Source organism: Vidua chalybeata, chromosome 18 (genome assembly GCF_026979565.1).
Source record: "Vidua chalybeata isolate OUT-0048 chromosome 18, bVidCha1 merged haplotype, whole genome shotgun sequence".
Lineage (NCBI taxonomy): Eukaryota > Metazoa > Chordata > Aves > Passeriformes > Viduidae > Vidua > Vidua chalybeata.
This window is the reverse complement of record NC_071547.1, coordinates 8,470,794-8,477,509: the sequence shown is the minus strand read 5'-3', so window position 1 is coordinate 8,477,509 and position 6,716 is coordinate 8,470,794. Positions and strand designations below refer to the sequence as shown.

General features: G+C 44.0%; 1 protein-coding gene and 1 long non-coding RNA gene across 3 annotated transcripts in view; one reads left to right on the top strand and one right to left on the bottom strand.

The window, feature by feature from the left end:
• The window catches only part of HIC2 (HIC ZBTB transcriptional repressor 2), a 43,162-nt gene extending 36,853 nt beyond the window's left edge, over positions 1-6,309 (bottom strand). Inside the window, exon 1 of one of the 2 annotated variants that reach the window (XM_053959228.1) lies at positions 6,246-6,309. The gene's annotated coding sequence lies outside the window, so the exon portion shown is untranslated. The remainder of the gene's footprint in view (positions 1-6,245) is intronic. The other variant, XM_053959227.1, reaches the window with a different exon arrangement.
• Positions 6,310-6,582: 273 nt separating this feature from the next.
• The window catches only part of LOC128797032 (uncharacterized), a 51,647-nt gene continuing 51,513 nt past the window's right edge, over positions 6,583-6,716 (top strand). Inside the window, exon 1 of the long non-coding RNA XR_008433984.1 lies at positions 6,583-6,661. This is a non-coding gene — a long non-coding RNA (uncharacterized LOC128797032). The remainder of the gene's footprint in view (positions 6,662-6,716) is intronic.

The window sequence follows — 6,716 nt, the reverse complement described above, 5'->3', positions numbered from 1 at the left end:
GGGGAATAAGGAGATGAACCTTTCCTCTAAGTAATTCAAACAGATGGTGTAGGGCTATGGTGGGAACTTACTGTAAGTTGCCCCTGTAAGAAGGGTAAATTTGGCAATGCTGCACACCCAAAGATGCTATTTACAAGTCAGTGTGAGAAATAACTCTGCACGATTTCCTTGTGTTTTAAAACCTGAATTCTCTACGACCGTATCTCACCGCTTTTGTGGTTGACACATTCGACCAGCTTTCCACCTACCTTTTTCACCCCCTTTTTGCCAGCAAGATTCTCTTGTTTGCAATTTTTAACTCTTCTCTAAGTAATTTTTTACTTTTGATGGATCAGCAGAAGATAATTAAGTGCATCATGCCAACATATTAAAGCACAGTTTTCTTCCAGTATTTCAAATAAAATGGTCTTTGTCTGGGCTTATAGTAAATGCTTTCTTACCCTACAAAGCACACCAAAGTTTTCAGTTTAGTTTCTCTTTCCTTCCTTCTTCATACCCTCTATAGAAAATAAAAGGTTTATTTTCTCTCCTTCTCTCTTCCCCCACCCCTGACCACAACCCCCAGTTTCTCTTTTCTAGTTTTATCATACAACCTCTCTTCCCTGCTTCTCCAGATTCACAGTAAGAAGCATTACTTGATCACCTTGCTCTGGGTTCCTGCCTCTCCTCTAGAGGAGCAACAACTGGCTCCTGGGACACTTTGCTCTGTTTCCTCTCTTGGAAGACAGCCAAGGCTTACTCAATTCTCTCTTCCTCAGGTCTGCCACTCAGCCCACTAACCTATCCCTATTTTCCACCCACACTGAACAAGACATAAGGTTTCCAAACTTGTCTGGAGAGTTTAGTCCCAAATTCAGCTCCTACAGGAGACCAGACATGAAACCAATTCCAGTGCTTAAGAATTCCCATGATATCTCAAAGCAGGTGAAGACCATTATTGTCAGATTCCTAGCATGCAACAAGGCTGACAGGGAGCACTGAAAGATACGGGGTAGCAAGAGACAAAATTCACTTGTAGTGGCAGTCCAGGGGTGTATACTGAATTCAGAGGAGCAGTAAACTGAGACACTGGTTTTCCAGACTGGTCAGGGGAGGATTGGTCTTAGAGGACCTGAGGGTAATCCCCAGATTACCCTTCCCCACACTCATAGGGAGCAAATGTCACTTTGCATGGTGAAGCATGCCAGCACAGGAGCATGCTCTATGTTTCATGTTGACGAGTATTAGTGTGGAACCCAACTTCCTTCCCCTCCCTAATGTTTATATAATTAAGGATCAGAACAAGCATTTTGTTTCAGTCTACAACAGTGACAGACAACAGCACTACAGAATAACAGCAAAGGGAGAGAATGAAGTAAAAAAATGCAGGTGGTAGACACTGCTTTGGCCACTGCATGAAATGAAGGCTTGAGTGCACATTTTTGCCTGATTGCATAGCTGTTTCTGCTGCCCATCTAATCTGCTTAGAAAACTGGTTTTGAAGGATATGGTTCAGACATACCACTCGCATGGGGAGGGGGGAATGATGAGGGGAGAAAAAAAAAAGTGCTGCAGCTGCAAAAGATAAAATAGAGACAACTAATTTTCTCAGAGCTTGCAACACAACCTCTCCCCCTCCTCCACATGCAGTCACTGCACTGGCAGGATAAGCTGGAGATTCTCCAGCGTAAGCAAAGAAGGCACAATAAGGTGTGCAGGCCCTTCTCCACCCCACTCCCCGCAGGCCTTGGGGGTACCACAGAGAGCGGAGGCTGACGGCCCCGCTCCAGGGAGGGGGACATTCCTCCACCCGCTCCTTTCCATTGCATGCCCATTTTTCTGAGGGGACGTGAGAAACACACAGTGCTGGATGTTATGCCGAGACAATAATGAGCGTAAGAAAGCTGCAGACTCCTGCCGTACCAATTGGTGGCTGGGTTCTGAACTCTCATTGTGTGATCCGATTTCTCCTGTCATTCAAGCCATTTTGCAAACTCCAAGCATACGTTCATGTAAGCCATGTGTTCTGAAATCTAAACAGCTGAAGGGCACAGGGAGAGAGGGGCAGGGAGAGAGGAGAGCCACTGGATTTCTGGTGACAGTGTCTAAAATACACATTTGCACAAGGAAGTCTCACTTTAGATCGTCACTTAGCAAAACAACTACAGCTGCTGACAGGCAGGAGGTACAGTTTCAAGTGACCATCAGACACAAAATAGGCCAAATAAATTACTGCAGTCTAAAGGGAGTGGGTGTGTGTGCTCTCACAAATGTAACAGAGATAACAAATGGATTACCACTGGGTGACCCAATGTCAAGATTAGCAGCCCCAGTTCTCATTTCAGTTACACCGTAGCAATGACATTACCCAAGATCTAGTAGAAGCGAAACTGAAATCAGAGTCCAACCCAGGATGTCAGGGAGGCAGCTGCTTTAGTTGTTTAATGCCTAGAATTTCAACCCGGTTTGCTTTGTTTCAAGAGCCTCTGGCAGAAGGGGCAGCAGCCTTTGCCAGCTGCCACGTGATCTGCAAGGATGTTTTCTAAATGGATTTTTTTTTTTTTGACATGGGGTTGGGGGAGAGGAAGTAGGGGTTGTTAGTGATAGAGGTAGACAGCAGGAGAAGTATTTTGGCATGTTTCGTCCCCTTCCTCAAAGGTATTTTGTCCTTTTATTTCCATTCTGTGCCCATACATAGAGTTACCCTCTCCTCTGCACTCTCCTACATATAAACCCATGTTTTCTTTGAAAGAATCAACAAGGCCAGTTCTGGTCTTTGTGGGGTCTTTGAGAAGACATTGTGTGAGTGGTTACTCCACCACTGAAGTAAAATACAAGGGGTTTTTACACATATAAAAATAATTTTAAGCTTTCCAAATATTAATTACTTATGGAAATTAAGCATCTGCTAACAATAAATTCCCCAAACAAATAAGAATATAGTTTCAGTCTTACTGAAATGCTTTCCCATGCTAATTGCTAAGAATGCCATTATCTTGTCTTTTACAATGGCAGTTTCATTAGTTCTCTAATTATCCCAATATTTCAGTCCTTTTTCTTTCACAACAGAATGAAAAAGGTCCGATTCCCATCTCCAACGCAACTTTCAGAGTCCTGCAAAGCCAAGTGAGAAACTGGCAATTACGAGGAGCCACGGAAAGCCCTCAGGGCAGAGACTGACTACGTGGGTTGCAGAGTCCACCTGCACACCTTTTCTTACCACATCGCCCACAGACCCCTCCGAGTCTTCACAAGTATCTACTACAGACTACACCCCACTGTGGCAACTGGGTGGTGGAAGTGCAAAGAGGAGCTGAAATGCTGATAACCCACGCGAATGCTTAGAATAGCAGATGCCAGGGGAAGAGAAGGGGGCCACCAGCTGAATTTGCATCACACAAGGAAATAAGTTAGTTGGGCAAAAGCCCCATATGTCTGCTTGGGAATGCAGAGCTAAAAGGGCTTTCACTGCTTGGAGAACTGCAGATCTCCTCCAGCTTCTCATCTCACTCTCTGCAGCTTGGTGCAGAAGCATACAGAAAAGATTTCAAAACCTCACAATACTTCTTACTATACAAGAAAAGCGACTAGTTATTTGCATGAATATGTTTTCTGCATTTAAGAATCAAAAAGCACTTAGCTACAGTACTTGCCCTCTATCCACTTAAGGGATGAAAGGCCCAGCCTAGTTTGCTCGAGGTCAAATAGCAAGTTCAGCAGCAAGAGATGACAAGGGCTCAGGTACATCCAAATCCTATTCAACTGTTGCACCCCTTAGACTGAAGAGATGTTAAACACCCTCATGGCGTCAAGAATGACTAATGCCCTCCCAGGTCAGCTTGTGATACAGAACTGGGAAATCACACATCTCCTTCCTCTTGCCTCCCACTCCAGTATTGTTGCAAAGCCCACGTGATAAGATTTTCCTAATCAGCAATTAAATAGTTAATGCTTCCATTAGAGCAGATGGAACAGGAGTTGCTGCAGGGAAGGTATGCAGAGGGAAGGAGGAGAAAAGGCACAGCAAGGAGGAAAAAACAGAGAAACAATCCTAAAGGAAAAGCAGTTTTCCCACTAAAAGGAGTGATTAGTTGACTACACAACATAACCCTTAAGACTTTGTCTAGACTAGGATAAAATGCTATATTGTTGAAGGTGTTTGAGAGGTATAGCGTAGGTAAGGCCTTTGAGGATGTGGTAGCCAAGGAAGAGACTAATTAGGACACGTTCACTAACATGTCTTAATGTTCCATGTTTAAATCCTTGCCCAAGAACTCAAGACTATGCAAAGCAAAGGTCTCATGCTGTTCTAATGATTGTAAAAGCAAAGCTATGACACAGTGCAAAAAAATCAGAATGGTGAGGAATTACTGAAGTCTCACATCCCCCATTTTTCTTATGCTCATTGAATGCCTAAGAACATTTGCATCTTAAAATATTCACCAGTATTTTACCAGACAACCTACTATGACATTTTTCCTCTAAAAATCTAATCAAAGGCCTAAATGCCAATAGTAAAAGAGACCACAAGCTAACAGCCTACATTCCTATGAAATTTACTCTTTTGCTCCAGTATTTGCACAGGCAGATTTTGGAAGGAGGGCATGAGAGAAAAAAAGACAGGACTATGAAGAGTGTACCCAAGACTTCAGCAAAACCATCATTTTGATAATCCATTACCAGATTTGTAATTAAAATCAAATCCCACCTCACTAGGACATCCAGATGCATCTACAGAGACCTTGTTCTGAGAGTTGTTACACTAAATCACAAATGCTGCAGCTTCTTCTTAACCCTTCCCTTGCAGCAGTATGCGAGGAATCACCTATCAGTCTAAAAAACTGATCACTTTTCTCCCAGCTTATTGCAGGCTCTAGGTGTGCCCCTAACCAAATAGGCTTACCACTTAAAAGCTTAATTACACCTGTGGCTTAAACCTTATCCCAGACAGCACTCGGGAGCATTTGGATTTGTGTGTTTCAGGTGTGAGACTGGGGCCTGCAATCACAAACAGAGCTAGGCAAGTCAGAGTAGGAGCCCCTGGTAAAAGCAGGCAGTACACTGGTGAGCAGGGGATAAAGAAGAAAGAGGTGCTTTTTTCCATTTTGATCACATTTAACTGTATTTACATTTCCACAGTTGGGCTTGAGTAATGTCCACCTCCTTGTTTGTGACTGAGGGCAGGTATTAGAGTCTCAGATTTCTTTTCCACAACAAAAAGATCAAAGTTTGAGCCACTTGTGCAACTTAGGTGTTTACAGTGAACTGGTCTAATCGCATGGCAAGCCCTTCCTCCCGTTATCAGTCTCACACTGAGCCAAGCTCCTTCATTCCATAAGCACCAGGGAGGACTGAGAGGAGAGGGCCCATGACTGGTGTGGATTATAACCCACCATCCCTTCTATCTACTCTAACATGGGAACTAAACTACAGAGTGCAAGGGAAAGGTTTAACATATTCAAGTAAATATTCACTGGGGATGTGGTCTGCAGGGCTGACAAAGCATTTCCAGGTTGTTTTTTAAAAGAAGCTTTCTAAAAAGCAAGCAAGTACTGTATGAAGAACCAGAATGAAAGAGAAGGCTCCCTTCACTGCTCTTCTCAGTATTGCCTAGGTAGTACAGGCTCATGGTGCATCTTATTGTCAAAGAAAATCTGTGCTGCCTTGTCCAAATTACTGGCAAAAGAAAGATAAAGAAGTACAGCACAGTAGAGGTCCATGCAGACAAGCTTCCACATTCCTAATCTCGTTTTGTCTTATGCAAAGGACACACAAACTTTCTTGGTCTTCATTTTGTAAGCTATGAAATGGAGCTAAATTTTAGGGTTTTGTGAAATGGTTTTTAATTAATAATTGCAAAGCACACATCTTCAGATGAAAGGTATCATATAAATATTAATGAGCTCAGACTACTGGCAGTATGCGTGTCTCTTAGGAATCGTAAGCACCATGGATGGATCAAAGAGGACATGTAGCTATAAGAGACAGAGTGGTGGGAGTAGTCTCTGTCTTTAACTGTATTTTAAAGTAGATCCTCAAGACTGTTGTGGATATGCCCTATCAAGTTACAGCAGCTTTCAATTAAAATGACATTTTATCCTTAGGCAAAATTCCACCGTGCACCTTTTAATATTAGCAGGGCACATTTTCACTCATGTAGATATTTCTTCTACATATATGCATTACTAGATCTTTGTAAATAGGGGTTAAACCAACTGGGAAATAGGGATTTTACCTTCATTTTCATCAAAATAAATATCCCTTACCTAGTTACATTGCTGAAAAACTTCCAGCTCCTCTGCAGTGCCGTGACAAGAAGCAGGATGAGGATGTGGCAGTTGTTTGCTTCGTAGTGCTCTTAGCTCAGTCTGGCAGCACTTCAGACATGGAGCTGTCCTTTGAATTAATGTGGCAGAAAATGCCGCATGTTGAAGGTGCTTCTTGTGTTCCCCTGAGCAGGGGCAGCACAAAACGTGGCTACGGACACAGCGGGGAGAGGAGCGAGCCCCTCCGGGGGCTGTGCGCGGGCATGTTGGTGCAGCGAGGGAGCAGCAGCGGAGCGGCCTGCGGAGCGGAGCGGAGCGGAGCGGCTGCCCTGCCGGGCAGGCACGCCGGGGAGGAGGCTCGCAGCCGCCTCAGGAATGCGCGATGGCCGCAGGCCGCAGCAGTGTTTTCCAAAGAGGTGCTTAGGTTTGTTTCTCTTAGGGTCCAGCAAGCCTGTGCTTTTTTGTTATTGG